The sequence below is a fragment of the Sus scrofa genome, chromosome 10 (assembly GCF_000003025.6).
Source record: "Sus scrofa isolate TJ Tabasco breed Duroc chromosome 10, Sscrofa11.1, whole genome shotgun sequence".
NCBI classification, from domain to species: domain Eukaryota; kingdom Metazoa; phylum Chordata; class Mammalia; order Artiodactyla; family Suidae; genus Sus; species Sus scrofa.
The window spans coordinates 8,607,444-8,623,000 of NC_010452.4; the positions used below are offsets into that span (position 1 = coordinate 8,607,444).

General features: G+C 41.5%; 1 protein-coding gene across 4 annotated transcripts in view; it reads right to left on the reverse strand.

Moving 5' to 3' along the window:
* The window catches only part of LOC102164422, a 410,010-nt gene that overhangs the window by 70,997 nt on the left and 323,456 nt on the right, over positions 1–15,557 (reverse strand). For all 4 annotated transcript variants that reach the window (XR_002336182.1, XM_021064306.1, XM_021064308.1 and 1 more), the window contains one exon: positions 4,619–4,774. The gene's annotated coding sequence lies outside the window, so the exon portion shown is untranslated. The remainder of the gene's footprint in view (positions 1–4,618; positions 4,775–15,557) is intronic.

A 15,557-nucleotide genomic window follows, 5' to 3' on the forward strand; every position in this document is an offset into this window, starting at 1 on the left:
GATGTGTCACCCTTCACCCTTTCCTGCGCTCCTTCAGCCGCCACGGGCTGCGCACAGGATGCAGGGTCCTTCCAGGGCTAAGATGCTCAATGGAACAGAAGCACTGCGGCTGGGCTGTTTCTCCGGGATCCTCGAAAGATTTCAATATAAATAGAAACCTAAGATGTATTATTTTCAGAGGTGAACATAGTTTGGCTAGAGTTTAAGGATGCTGATCCCTATCGCTGCCTCCCACGTGGACACCGTCCCTCCCTGCTCTGCACCGTGCTGCCGGCGACTCCAAGGGAAGCCAGCAAGAAGCCCTGTGGACGGGCTGCCCTGCTCAGTTCCAACCCACACGCAGCCTTTCGGACGGCACCTGAGGGCTGAGGCAAACGGTCCCTCTAGGGAAGTACCTAAAATAATGAAGAAGCTTGTTTTTGTTTTGGTTTTCTTTCCTTGCCTTCTCTCCTTCTCTTTTCCTCCTCCCCTCCCTCCCTCCCTCTCTCTCTCTCTTTTTCCTTTCTTTCTTTCTTTCTTGCTTTCTTTCTTGCTTTCTCTTTCTTTCTTTCTTTCTTTCCTTTCTTTCTTTCTTTCTTTCTTTCTTTCTTTCTTTCTTTCTTTCTTTCTTTCTTTCTTTCTTTCTTTTCTTTCTCTTTCCTCTCTTTCTTCCTTCTTTTCTCTCTCTCTCTTTCTTTCTTTCTCTTTCTCTCTCTTTTTTTAAAAGATTAGCTCCAAGAGAGAAAAACTGCTACAAGCAATCACGCCTGTAATGGTCACCGTGATATTAATACACAACATCTGGGTTTCTCGGGACAATGACAGCAGGTGCATTAGCCCTACCAAGGCTCTAGACACAATTACATCTTAACGCTGGGCTAATGAAAACAACGGGACATGGTCCTTTAAGTGTGAACCTGAGTCCGCTTTGTAAGACTACTGGGACTGAATCAAAGCTGGCGCACCATTCCACGTGAAAAAGGGAGCTGTTTTCTTATTTGATAAAATCGCACAGTAGATGCTATACACTTGAATCAGGGTAAAAAGGACTTCGGTACAGAATGCTCATTGTGGCCGATGTCATTCCCAGACCCCTCTGGGGATCCCCAGTCCACATACTTTCTACCGTGACCTTGCTCCTGAGGCTCACGGGTCTCTCAGCCTCTCCAGCGCTATCATCTGCCGGGCTTGCCATCAATGGAATAATGGAAGAAAGAGGGGTCTGAAGAATGGAAGTCCAGTCTGCCCCTCCCCTGCTGATTACCTGGAAGAGGTTATGTGGCCTCTTGCATCTCTGTGACTTCATGGGGATAACAAGGTCTTGCCTGTCTGAAGGCAGGAGCCTAGGCAAATGAATGAGCCACCTCAACCTTGGGGCACACTTAGCTCCTTACCTTAAACTAGTGCCATGAATCAACCAGATGACTCTGCTGTGAACACAGAACTTAGATACACACACAAGAAGAAGTTGACAAACATTAGAGCTCATGCAATTTTGCTTATACTCCCTTCTTTTCTGTTTTTTTAAAATTATGCATTTCATTTATTTATATTTTTTCTTTCTGGCCATGCCTGCGGCTTGTGGAAGTTCCTGGGCCAAGGACTGAACCTGCATCACAGCAATGGCCACGCCTGATCCTCAATCCACGGCGCCACCAGGGAACTCCCTAGACTGACTTATTTTCATTTGAGCAACTGGATGTTTTCTCTGTGTGTGGTGAGGTTTTCATATCAGCCGATGATTCCTTGAGGTTTCATCCAGCTGGAAAGTCCATGATTCTATCATATTGAGCATAAATGTGAAAACAAATGGGCCAAAACGTCAGGTTGACTATTACAATAATTTCCTCATCAGTCTCGCTGTTTGGGGGACGACCTCCCTCCATTTCTTTGCATGCCTCTACCGCGTACCTTTCTGCACCTAGGTTTCATTGGCCACCTGCTCATGCCCCTGCTTCACGCTTCTCAGCACAGACAGGCCTTTCTGAAAGCAGCTCCACCTTGACCTTCTCGTCTCACTACCTGTCATTCCTCAATATGGGGCGCCTCACTGGCCAGCCCACCCTCTTCCACGTGTCCTCTCACCCACAAGGCCAGCTCAGCTACCCCCTCTCTGTAGGGTTCCCTTGGGTATTTGTTTCCTATGCTGTAGGGGTTTAAAACCATCCTTTGTGGCTCAGCAGTTAAAGCAGCAACTGCATTAATTCGCGAAGGCCAGAAGCGCAGTCCGCAGGGCCAGGTTCTTTGCATGATGTCTCATGAGGCTGCATCCAGGGTGACATCCTCAGCTGGAGGCTGGACTGCGGAAAATCCACGTCAAGCTCCCTCAGGCTGTGGGCGGGATTAACTTCCCTGTAGCTGGAGGCCCGGCTCCCCCTGGTCCTGCTGCTATTATCCCTGTCGCACGGCCCCCTTCACAGGCCCTCATCCACCTCCAGACTCTCTGACTTCAGAATGGACCCAGTCTCTTTTCAGACAGAGAAACACAAATACTGCATGATATCACCTATAGGTGGAGTCTTAAAAACTCAACAAACTAGTGGATAGAACCACTGACAAAAGCAGACACACATGAAAAGGGAAGAAACAGGTGGTTACTAGCAGGGGGCGGGGGGGAGGGGCAATAGAAGGGGAAGAGAGTGAGGGGTACAGGCTATGAGGCATGATATACGCTACAAGGACATATTGTAAAACACAGGGGATAGAGCCTATATTTTATAATAACTACCACTGGAATATAACCTTTAAAAATTGTGAATCACTATATTGTATACCTGTACCATATGTAATATTGTACAACTATAGTTCAATTTTTAAAAAAAGAAAAAAAAAGACGGAGTTCCCTTGTGGCTCAGTGGGTTAAGGATCAGATGTTGTCGCTGCTGTAGTTCTGTTACAGCTGTGACACAGGTTTGATCCCTAGCCTTGGAACTTCTGCATACCATGCATGGGGCCAAAAATTTTAATTTTTTAAAAATTTAACTTTTTTTAAAAAAAGGCTCCTTTGATTAAATCTGGCCCATCCTAGTAATCGGCCTTTTGCTTAACACAGCTGATAAGAGACCTTGATTACAGCTGCAAAATCCTGACGACTCACAAGTTCTACCCATGCTTAATGGGAGGGGATTAGGCCCGGGGAAAGAACCCGGGGATCTTAATGGGGGGCACTGTACAAAGGCAAAGACCACTGGGACAGATACACCATGCTCTCCCTCTCTGCTGGGCAAACTACGAGTTATCACCGAGGAACTCGTTCAAAGGCGCCTCTTATGGGGGTTCCCACTGTGGCTCAGAAGGTTAAGAGCCTGACATAGTATATGTGTGGATGCACGTCCACTCCGTAGCCTTGTTTGGTGGATTAAGGATCGGGTGTTGCAGTGTAGGTATAAGATGCAACTCAGATCCCGTGTTGCCGTGGCTGTGGTGTAGACTGGCAGCTGCGGCTCTGATTCAGCCCCTGGCCTGGGAACTTCATCTGCCACACCTGCAGCCCTAAAAAGAAAACAAATAAATAAAAATAAATAAATGCACCTCTTGTGTTAGGAATCCCGACATTATCAGGATGAGGGGCTGGCCCTGGGGGTCCTCTTTCATCCCAATACTATGATATTTATCACATCCGATGATACCCGGCTGTGTATGTATCAGTCTGGATTAAGTAAGAGGCACAAACCTGGGGGTGTGGTGAAATTCTCAGTTTCATATTGTACACTGCGAACCCCATGGTTTTGGATACTGTGTTGTGTGTGTTAAACCCTTTTCTAAACATTGTTTGCATTCCCCGAAAGGGAGGTATGTCAGGCTGTCTGGGAAGAGGTATTTTTCCAGGTGAGGATGGGAGCTTAACGCCAAGTGATGCCTGAACTCTCTTTACCTTGCACACCAGCCTTGCACGGGCAGTAACTGAGGCCCTTCAGGCCAGTGGTACAGACACAAGGACCCAAATGTGTGATGAGAACTGCTATTTGCATTAGAGACGCATTCATATTTGCTCATAAAGGACTAAATCGTAAGTGAGAATACCTCCAGTAAATTGAGATGCTGAAGAAGAGATGAAATTTTTTAAAAAAATGTTAAAGCTAACCGTTATTTTGCATCTGCTGTCCAAATGAATAAAGCTGGTGCTGATTATAAATGGAATGAAATAATTAAGCAAGAGCACCCCTGGCATCCTAGTAGAACTTCAGAAGAGCCATATATTCTACGACCTTCCTGTTCCCCCTAGGAAACCTTCTTTCATAAAAGAAATAGAAGGAATTCACATTTAATGTGTTTGCTTCTTCTCCCTGGGAGCCAGTTTGGGTCTCATCCAGTCTTTCCAGGACGAGTAAATCCAGTTTTTTGGTACCACTTTCCCCTAGGTGCCCACAACAGAGATGAAAACCATGTGAGATTACTGGATGGTACGGAAACAGCGATGTGTATTCAAGGTTTCGAGGAAGCAACAGCTTATGCCTACTTAGCAATGCAAAGTACATCCTGTCAATTTTCTGGAAAGAAGACTGGAATTTGAGTAATCTTATACTATAGGCTGACTTTCAGGATTCCTCATTTTGAAAAGAATGAGAATGGGAAACTATCCAGAACCAGAGCTCTTTGCAATAATGCTGGGGGAAAAAAAAAAGAAGCTGAAACTTACCTTCCCATCTTCTTTCATGCAAGACACCCCCACTCGGCAACTCCTCTGAGTTCAGAGCTTCCCAGATAACAGCCAGAAGAGAGGAAAAACTAGTAACTCCTTTCCTTTAATCATGTTTGCAGAGACTCAGGTTCTAAACGCCGTGCCAATGGAATGCTGGAAATAAAGGCACCCGTTAGGATAATATTTAACAAAGCATTTTGACCTGGCACCAAGCTTCCATTAATGGAATTAAGAAAGGTCTGCCAGTGTTCTGGGGAAGATGATTTCCCACAGTTCCCCTCCAAAATGTTTTCAAATATGCAGAAGGGGAAAAAAAAAAGAGAGAGATGAATCAAGCAGAATACCTCATGGACAATTTTTCTAAGCTGGGATGAATTATGTTAGCTTCTGTTCCCTGATCATTCCCTTCCCCATGAAATGTATGGATATTTCCATTGCCCTAATCAGCAGAGACAGTTTAAAAATTGATCTGGAAAATCGGCAGTTGACCCTGTGATCCTGCACTTTGTCGACACGTTCAATCACATCTGGTCTTGAACTGTAAAATTGTTGGCCTGTTCCCCAGCACACTCCTCTGACAGCTGCATGCATTTTGTCCACAGAATAACTCCTCTCCCAGAGCCTTCGGAAACCAGGACAACACAGCTTTCATTGCTAGATTCCCCTAACCACGAAGAGAATTCTAATAAGTTTCTATGAAAAGGTCCTTTGGCTTAAGATTTTCCAAAGGAAAAAGCATTAGGAAAGAACTCAGGCAATGGTCTACACTTGGGCCTGGGGAAGATCTTGATTTAGCTTCTGACTCTATCTTTGACCCTCAGTTATCCGAAAAGGAGATGCACTCACTCCTGCCCTCTGAAAAAGAAAATATTGTAGGGATTGAATTAAAGTGCTGCTACTTTGAAAACACTTAAAAAACAGTCGTGTTAAGTTACTCTTTAACCCAGCAGCAATATCCTGCCCCTTTTGTTTAGAACAACTTGGTATTTTATAATAAAATATATAGATTCACTATATCAGCAAGAGTTAGTGCTGAGTGTCTGTCTCCCATGTGTCAAACTCATTCCTGAAAATATGCTCCATGTAGAATCTAAAATATGACACAACTAAACCTATCTATGAAACAGAAACAGACTCACAGACATAGAGAACAGACTTGTGGTTGCCAAGGGGGAGAAAGGATGGACTGGGGCTTGGGGTTAGCAGATGCATACTTTTATATATGTGTAACTAAATCACTTTGTTGCACACCAGAAGCTAAGACAACACTGTAAATCGACTATACTTCAACAAAATAAAATTTAAAAAAAGAAGATAAGAAAAGTGCACGGAGGGTTTGATGGCTTGAAAGAGCACACATCAATTCAACTAATATTCTCCTGGCCAGAGCATCGTCCTAAGACAAGAGAGGCTGAGGATCACTAGTAGCCTCTGCTACTCTTTTATATAATACCTGCGATTTCCAAATCTTCCATTTTCCATGACCTGCGACATTCTCGTTCCAACCTTCAACTTGTAAGAACTGAAAATTCCCCCTTTATTAAATATTTTAAAAGATGAAAATAGCGTGTGTATCACCTCTATAAAAGAGAATAAAGATATAATTTAGGAGTTCCCTGGTGACCTATTGGTTAAGGATCGTACAGGGTCACTATTGTGTTGTGGGTTGATCCCTGGCCCAGGAACTTCTACATGCCACAAACGTAACCAAAAAAGAAAAAAAATTATCTCTCTCTCTCTGTATATATATATATATAGAGAGAGAGAGAGAGAGAGAGGGAGAGATACAGATATAGATATAAATGATTGGGTCACTATACTGTACAGCAGAAACTGACACAACACTATAAATCAACTGTACTCAAATTAAAAAAAGACATGTTTTAGCTAAGGAGGAAATCCACCTTTTGATTTTAAACTATTGTTTCAGGCTATACGTAATATACTCAAAGGTTATCTCTTTAAACTGTTTGCATTTATTGAACACATATTGGACGATCTCCTTTGACTCACCTAACTTCACATGAGCTAAAATAGCCCTGCATTTAAGTAACAGACTCGGAGGTCTTTCACCACATGTCCACGGCCACACAGCTGGCTGAGTGGGTGAATCAGACAGGATTAGGACGCGCGGCTCTGCTTGTCAGCCCAGCGCGCATGCTGACAGCACGCTAGCTACCTTGCTAACCTCTTCAAGATGCTCAGCGCGTCCCGGAGTTTCTCAGAGGCTTTTAGAGGCGGAGTTGTGGCAGCACTGGAATAAGCTGGCATATTTAAGTCATCTAAAAGAGGTTATCTTAAACCAACATTCAGGCTTCCTGTACCTTGCGCTAGAAGTTCCATGTGACTTCCTTATGATGGCATCTAAGTCTGTCCTCTGACTTCCCGTGGAGGTGCTTCCCCACCCCCCATGAACCCTGCCTTCGGCCACATCGTGTGACTCACTGTCCCCATGTGGCTGAGCTCTTACATGGTCCACGGCTCTCTTTCCAGAGGGTCCTTTCAACCATTCTACGACTTCAATGACAAGAATTAGAGACTCTTTTCGGCTTGTTCTCAGGGCGCTCTGTGCCTACCTTTATTACTGCACATTTATTTTAATTCTAGATTCATATTAAACTACAAATTCACTATATTTTACCCATATTGGTCGTCCTAGTGTCTAATATAGTGTTGGCAAGTGACAACACCTGCTTATTAAATGAACAAAACGTAACCTCTTCATGTTCCCATCCCTCTACTTCTTTTATGTTTGTCCTAAATGATGTTGAAAGTTAAAGGACTTCTTCTTCTTTTTTTTTTTTTTTTTTGTCTTTTTGCCATTTCTTGGGCCGCTCCCGCGGCATATGGAGGTTCCCAGGCTAGGGGTCGAATCGGAGCTGTGTAGCCTCCGGCCTATGCCAGAGCCACAGCAACGCGGGATCCAAGCCGCATCTGAAACCTACACCACAGCTCACGGCAACGCCGGATCCTTAACCCACAGAGCGACGCCAGGGATTGAACCCGCAACCTCATGGTTCCTAGTCTGATTCATTAACCACTGCGCCACGACGGGAACTCCCTAAAGGACTTCTTACTGTTGCTTAGATGATATTTTCAAAGCGATACTTTAGGAGGGATTTTCTCAACGCCTCCTGTGGTCTCTCATGAAATTGGCTGCAATCACACCTCCCTAAGTTTGTGGAAGCAGTTTACTTTCTACAGCATTTCCATCATCCAGAACATCTCAAGATTTGTTTTCCCTGAATGAAGATGTAGTGCTCTTGATTCCCATGACTATGATTAGGAGCTGTGACTTCTGTTATTTCTAAGGTATCACTCATCTAAGACTGTTACGGAGACTTTCCATTCCCAACGAGACATCTCAATAACACAGGCTTTTCCCTCCTTTCCCAAATCCAGTCCTGAATATACTAAACGTGGGAGAGAGGTGTGAGAAAATAATGCCACCAAGCTGAGAAACTCCTGGAAAGAGAGATGGATAGATTTCGATGTAGGAGAGAACAAGGGTTTAGAGAAGATAAGGGTTATGTGCGATAAGAGGGTGAGTTGGGAAGACTCTTTCCATTGTGCTCTTTTCTCTCTACAACATCGTCCCGACAGGGTCATTGTCCATCCCATCACAGCAAAGCCAGCGTTCAGCAGTTTCGCAGCAGCTCTGTGCTGCTGGAGGCAGCATGCAGGTGCATCTAGAGGTGATTGAGGTGGGGAGCTAATGGCTGCACGAAGACGAGCTAGAACATTACTTTCCTCTCCCCTCTTATTTAATGACCTTGGTTATTACAATCAAGGAAGAGAGCTCTTAGGCAGGCGCAGGGCTCGGGGTGATGGAATCGGGAGTCCCACTGAGGGCAGGATTAACTGGTTGGGAGGGCGCCAAATGGGCAACGGTTCAGCCTAAGTTTAATACCAATGTCCTCCATTCGGCAGCAAATCTCCTACCTCCATTAAACGTTGCAGTAAAGGCGGAGTCGGGGTTTAGGATTTAATTTCTCTCCTTGGGCATCCTATTAACCCAGGGAGTTGATGCTTCCAGAGAAATATGAGTTCTAAGTGAATAATAAGAAATTTTATAAGTTACCTGCTATAAAAGTAAGGTAATGCTTTGAACCGTCTACACTGGAGGACCACATAAATGTATTAGGCCAAAAGCTAATTGAAGCCAAGCACAGTACGTATTCTCAAGAGAAATGGAAAGCTACAGCAGTTTGAAATAGGGATGGGAGGTTTTAAAGAAATAACTAGTTGGATGATTGCCCAAGCTTGGAAGGACCAAGATACGCTTCAACAGGTGAAAGAGTAAATAAAACGTGAACCATCCCGATAATGAAATATTATGTAGCACCATCAAGAAAGGAGCTATCATGCCATGACAAGACATGAAGGAACTTTAAACGCACATTACTTGCTAAGTGAAAGAAGCCAAGCTGAAAAGGCTCTATACTAGATGATTTCAACTGTTTGACATTCTGGAAAAGGCAAAACCATGGAAACAGTAAAAAGACCAGTGGTTGCCAGGGGTTAGGTTTAAGGAAAAAATACAAAATAAAAAAATTAAAACTTACTGAATAAAAATAAGATCACAAAGGAACAAGAATCAGATCAGACACCAGGCTTTTCTTTCTTTCTTTTTTTTTTTTTAACTGATTTACAGATTTTCTTTACAACATATTGAGGTAGGACTACAAAAAAAAAATATGCAAAATGTTTAAGAGACAATCTGAAACTATAATTTTATACACCAGAAACTATTTTTAAGTTCAAGCATGAAATAAAGAGCTTCTCCATAGATATAAATTTGGACTGTTTCTTACACAAAGATCTACTGTAAAACACTTTAGAGAAATGAGTCTTACCAGATGATGACATAAATCCAGAAAGATGACACACGGAAAGGCATGAAAATATTAGTAAAATCAGTAGAATTCAATACTGACTATAATAATTCAGAACTAAAATTCTAGGTGAAGGGAACTGAGGGATGTTTACACATTATGCTAGTGCATGCGCCTTCTTTAGAGGGAAGACAGAGACACCCATAAGCTTAAGAAATTGAGAAATAGAAATAATTACAACTAAGAGTGTTCATATATTTAGAGTAACTATGAGAAGAATCAAACTGTAATAAAACCTTCAGACAAAATAAAGAAATTCAATATTTCCAATGGAAAGCAAGAAAGAAGAAACTGAATATAAAATGGATGACGAAGAGAAATTACTAAATGAGTTCAGAAATAGTTGCTATCATGTCTATTGTAATATTGAAAGGGAATAAAAATAACCAAACAATAGATTGCAATATCAGGCAATTACAATATTAAAATATGAGATTATAATATTTTCACTACTAAAGATACACAAAAAACACAGGATATAAAAAGACTAGAAATAAAGATGAGAAATCATAAGCAGACCAAAAGAAAAAAAAAATCAAAAGAAAGCCAAATAACAGTTTTAATACCAGGAAAAAATAAAATTTAAAGTGGAAAATAACAAAAGAGAAGTAGAAACCATACACCAGTAACAATGATAACTTAAGGGGTTATAACTATCAGGGACCATATATTCACCAATGTAGCCTCAAAATACATAAAGCAACAACTAACACTATTAATGAAAAGCAAAACATTCAATAATTTTAGTTTCAGATTTAAATATAACTACAAATTTAGATAATCTGTAAATGAGTAAAAATACAGAAAATTTGAAAAATATGGCCAATAGGCTAATTAAGAGAGAGAAATAGTTTACACACAACAAATGGTAAATATGAATTCTTTTAAGTGTATAAGCCTAAAATTGGCCAGGTACTAACCACAAATAAAGCTTCTACAAATTTCACGGCTCAAAATTCATACACATCATGTTCTCTGAACATAATACATGAAAATTGTAATAAAAACCAATACAAAGGTTTGGAGGACTTTTGTTTAAAATAAATGTTGAATATATTTTCAGACCCATTAAATGAGCAATACATGTTGTTTTGTTGTAGTACGTTGTGTGTGTGTGGTGTGGTGTGTCCATGTATGTGCACATATGTGTTTGGGTCTAAATCTACAAGAACAGGAGTTCCCGTCGTGGCGCAGTGGTTAACGAATCCGACTAGGAACCATGAGGTTGCGGGTTCGGTCCCTGCCCTTGCTCAGTGGGTTAACGATCCGGCGTTGCCGTGAGCTGTGGTGTAGGTCGCAGACGCGGCTCGGATCCTGTGTTGCTGTGGCTCTGGCGTAGGCCGGTGGCTACAGCTCCGATTCAACCCTAGCCTGGAACCTCCATATACACGGAGCGGCCCAAGAAATAGCAACAACAGCAACAACAACAACAACAACAGACAAAAAGACAAAAGAAAAAAAAAAATCTACAAGAACAAAAATAATGGACCAGAGTCAACAGTAAGAGAGACCCCAAAAGCATATGAACTGTTGACGCCAGACACCTGTGAAGCTGATGTGGAGGTGAAGTGCTGTTTAAAAGCAGGCAGATGCACCATTATCCTCTTTCACTCCGTGCTATAAAGCAACCAGCTCCCTTCAACCAAGAAGAGGAAATAGGTTGATAATCTGAAGACAGAAAACAGACATAGGGACACCAACCTAGTTGAGGGCTGGTATACTACACTAAAAACACGGGGACTGGATTTCCCACTGTAGTGCAGTGGGTTAAGGATCTGGCCTTGCCTCTGCAGCAGCTTGGGTCACTGTTGAGGCATGGGTTTGATCCCAGCCCAGTGCAGTGCGTTTAGGATCCAGCATTGCTGTAGCTGTGATGTAGGTTGCAGCTGTGGCTGAGATTAGATCCCTGGCCCAGGAACTTCCCTATGCCACAAGTGTGGCCTATAAATAAAAATACATAAATAACATGGGGAATAATTAAAGATCTACATTCAAGTTTTGAGGAATTTCACACTTCCACCCAGATCTCAAAACCAGTAGCCAGGATTATACCTTCCAGTCAGACCAGTGAAAGATTCTCCCTGCTGAAACTGACAATCCCAGGAGGAAACCACTAATCGCACTCAGTTGCAGGTTCTGTAACAAAGTACACCAGCAAGACCAACCTACATGAAGGGCACAGGTGACAAGCCTCACCCATACTTCCATCAGCTCCTTAAAGGCCACTTCAAAATATACCAGAAAATCAATGACCAACAGGTATTTGGAGATTTCTAAAATTAAAAACAGAGGTTAAAAAATGTTAACACAAGACAGCAGTGTGGTATAACCTTTGAAGGGAGGAAAATACTTCACATAAACTATTCAATTGTTAGAGAGAGAAGATGCTGACTTCATAAACCATAGGATGCAGGAATACAAGCAGGACACAGCACAGAGACAAAACAAAAAGGACCCATAGCAATTAAAAACAGCATAGAAGAGATAAAAGCTTAATAAAAGAGTTTAAAGATAAAACAGGCCATCTTGTCTCCATCAACAAAAGTAAAAACAACACAAACAAACCAAAAGCAGAACAATAGACAAAGAAGAGTTATAGTGAACCTCAAAACATTGATGTTTGGTGACCTCCTGGAGGAATGGTTACCTCCCCAAGGTTATTCAGAGAATGGTCCTAGCAGAGCAGGGCTTGACAGCAGGCTCAGCATGAAAAAGGTTGGGGATAGCTGATTTGGATAAATATATGTAAATGTAACAATAATTGGCAAAAGAAGTTAAAAATGTTTATCTCAGTAGGAGGAGTGGCACAAGGGGAATGAGACTTTTATCGTATTGTTTCATTTTCTATATGATGTGCTGGTGTAAAAACAGATAAATAGATTAAGGCACTACCTACTCTATGAGGTCAACACATTTATCTCCTGGTAGATGCAAATACTGTCTGAAGAGAGTTCACAGCTGATTAACTTTGGGGGAATTGCCCTCAACTATGGGGACCTGCCCTGCCCAAGATAACACTCTACTAAAGCGGCCAGTAGCCAGTAGTCAATAACTGGCTGGTGTGGAAGTACAAAGACCTGACCCACGTCCTCCATTGAGGACAACAATGATCTGCCATCTCAGCTTCAGTTCCCACAAAATCCACTGAGCCATCAATTGCAAGTGCACTGAGCGTCAACTTTTCCCTCTGTCCAGTCTTGCCTTATTCACTTTTTACACTCAGGCTTCTCAAGACCACTCTCCAAAAAGTGTTGCATTCAACTTTCTGTGTCAGACTCTCTTTCCCAAGAAGCTGATTTAAGATAATATCTAAAAATGTAGATGGAAAGGTGTTCAGTCTTATAATTAATTAGAAATTACAGGTCAAAATCAATGAGCTATCATTACATTTAGAATGGATAAACAGTGAGGTCCTACTGCACTGCAAGGGAACCATACCCAGTCTCTTGGGGTAGAGCACGATGGAAGGTAACATAACAAAGGGATGTAGGAGTTTCTGCCGTGGCTCAGCAATAAGGAACCCAACTAGTATCCATGAGGATATGAGTTCGATTCCTGGCCTTGCTCAGTGGGTTAAGGATCCGGCATTGCTGTGAGCTGTGGTGTAGCTCACAGACAAGGCCTGGATCTGGCGTTGCTGTGGCTGTGGCGTAGGCCAACAGCTACAGCTCTGACTCGACCCCCAGCTTGGGAACTTCCACATACCTCAGTGCATCCTTAAAAACACAAAAAAAGAGAAAGAAAGAAAGGGAATGTATATATACATGTATAATTGGGCCACTTTGCACACAGCAGAAAATGACACAATGCTGTAAATCAACTATACTTCAAAAAGACTTTAAGAAATAAAAAAAAAAACAATGAGCTATCAATTTATTATACTCATCAATGGGCAAAATTAGATAGATACCACCAACATAAGTTCAGGTGAGGACAAGTCTGCCTTTTAATTGGGGTATTTAAATCATTATACATTTGATATAATTTTGGTATGGTTAGGTTTTAATCTGTCTCTTGTTATTTGTTTCTATTGTCCTAAGTATTCTTTGTTCTATCTTATACTTTGAATGGATCTTTTATTCATGCACATTTTTGTAATATGATGCACTGGCCTTTGGAAAATACTGGTTCACTAAATTATGAAGAACTTCCAAATGTTGACACAAATCATGATATAATATCAAAACAATAACATTTATCAAAATTACCACCAATCTCATCAGGAAAGTCCTTAAGCATCGGGAAACTGTCAAGTTCACAGTTGTGGATACAGGTCTTTCAAAATCTGATTTTCATTGGAAAGCTCAAATTTTATCACTGGCAATAAATATTGTCAATTGTTCTTGATGTGACAACTTCACTTTGTTCAATTTCAAGAAAATGCTTTCCAAATAGTCAACCCTAAATGACCATTGGTTGAGTCACTCTGACAAATGAAAATCATGTTCCTTGAAAAAAGTGACTAGTTCCACTCAAACAACATGAGGGTTTCCAGGAGACAACGTTGCATTTAATGTGCAGCAGAAATGCTTTATACACACTTTCCCTTTTGTCACACAGAATGTTCAGAAGACCTGTACTCAAGGGCTGGGATTTAGTACGGTTAATAATATTTATCGCTTCCTCAAGGACGCTGCAAAGTGAAATTGAATTTTTTTTGAAAACTGCAGTCAATGCCAGTAAAGAACATGACTGGTAGTACGGTTCATTGCCATGACCTTGATTTGTGCTAAGGTCCTGCAATTTGCTCATACTTGCTTTTACACCAGCAGCGCAAATGCCAACCTGGTGAAAAAGGCAAACAACATCTTAGTACTGTGGTTCCCAGTCCATGAACCGAGTTCCACCGCAACGCCATAGTAAACTCGCAGGATGCTGACAGCGATCTTAGTTAGCATTTCAAGGGAAACTCAGCAATAACCAAAATCGGTTGCATACTGTGCCAAATACTAGCTCAGGGTAGTTCAGCTTCCAAGTAGATTTTTGCAACAGTCCTTGTTACGATAAGATATTTTTGAAATTTGATTTTTCGGTGCTTCTTGTGATAATAATTAATGTGGACTAGTAAGTGAGGATAACAGTATTCCATTTGATTCGAGGTGTGAAAGTTGTTCCCAAAAGGTACACCTATCCTATTAATAAACAATTGTGGTTATTCAAGAGTAAAATGAAAACACCATTTATCTGCATTATTTTGTCAGTTACTAAGCTTTTAGGACATGGATGCTTATTGAGTTATTTCAACCTAGCTATTTAATATATAGACATCTAAGTATTTCTTTTGGCCGAGAAATACTATGGATAAATTTTTGAAACACTAAGGGTGCCATGGACTGAGAACTTTTTGTAACCTCTGTCTCTGGATTCTTTTAAGAAAAGAATTTGAACTTTTAGGTCCCCTGAAATGGTCTTAGGGACTCTTGGGTTTCTATAGATTACACTTGGAGAACCACTGTATTAGCTCAAGTGCCAAAAGAAATTTTTAAAAGTTACATGAATTACACATCAAAAAATGTACCATCTCTCAGTCCTGGCTTATTGTGTTGTATGCCTGTCTGCTTGTCCAGGGTCTGGCACAGGCCACTGGCTTAACATTAATTTACTCATTGAAGAAACATGAATTGAGTATAAGCTTCATGTCAGACTCACTGCTTTGGTTTGGAGGTTGTTATCACATGAGACTTTTCCGCTGCCTTCAAGTAACTTACAATCTTGTGGGGGAAAATTGGCAAAATACATATTACAAACAATTTTTTAAGGTACTGTCATATAGAGGTGAAATGAGTGCTTTGGAAACACAGAAACAGGTTTTCTAATATAGTTTTGGTGGCTCACGGAAGATTCTCGTAAGAGGTATGTTAACTATATCTCAAAGACTAAAGGGATGAGGTGGGGGAAGAGGGAGAGAGTATGGATGAAGACGAAGAAGAACTTCACTGCTATGATTCAGGATAGTGATAAGTGAAGCTACAGAGGGAGGCAGGACTGTACCAATGTCAAGCTGGGAAGTTAGGGCTTCATTATTAACAGAATAATGAGGA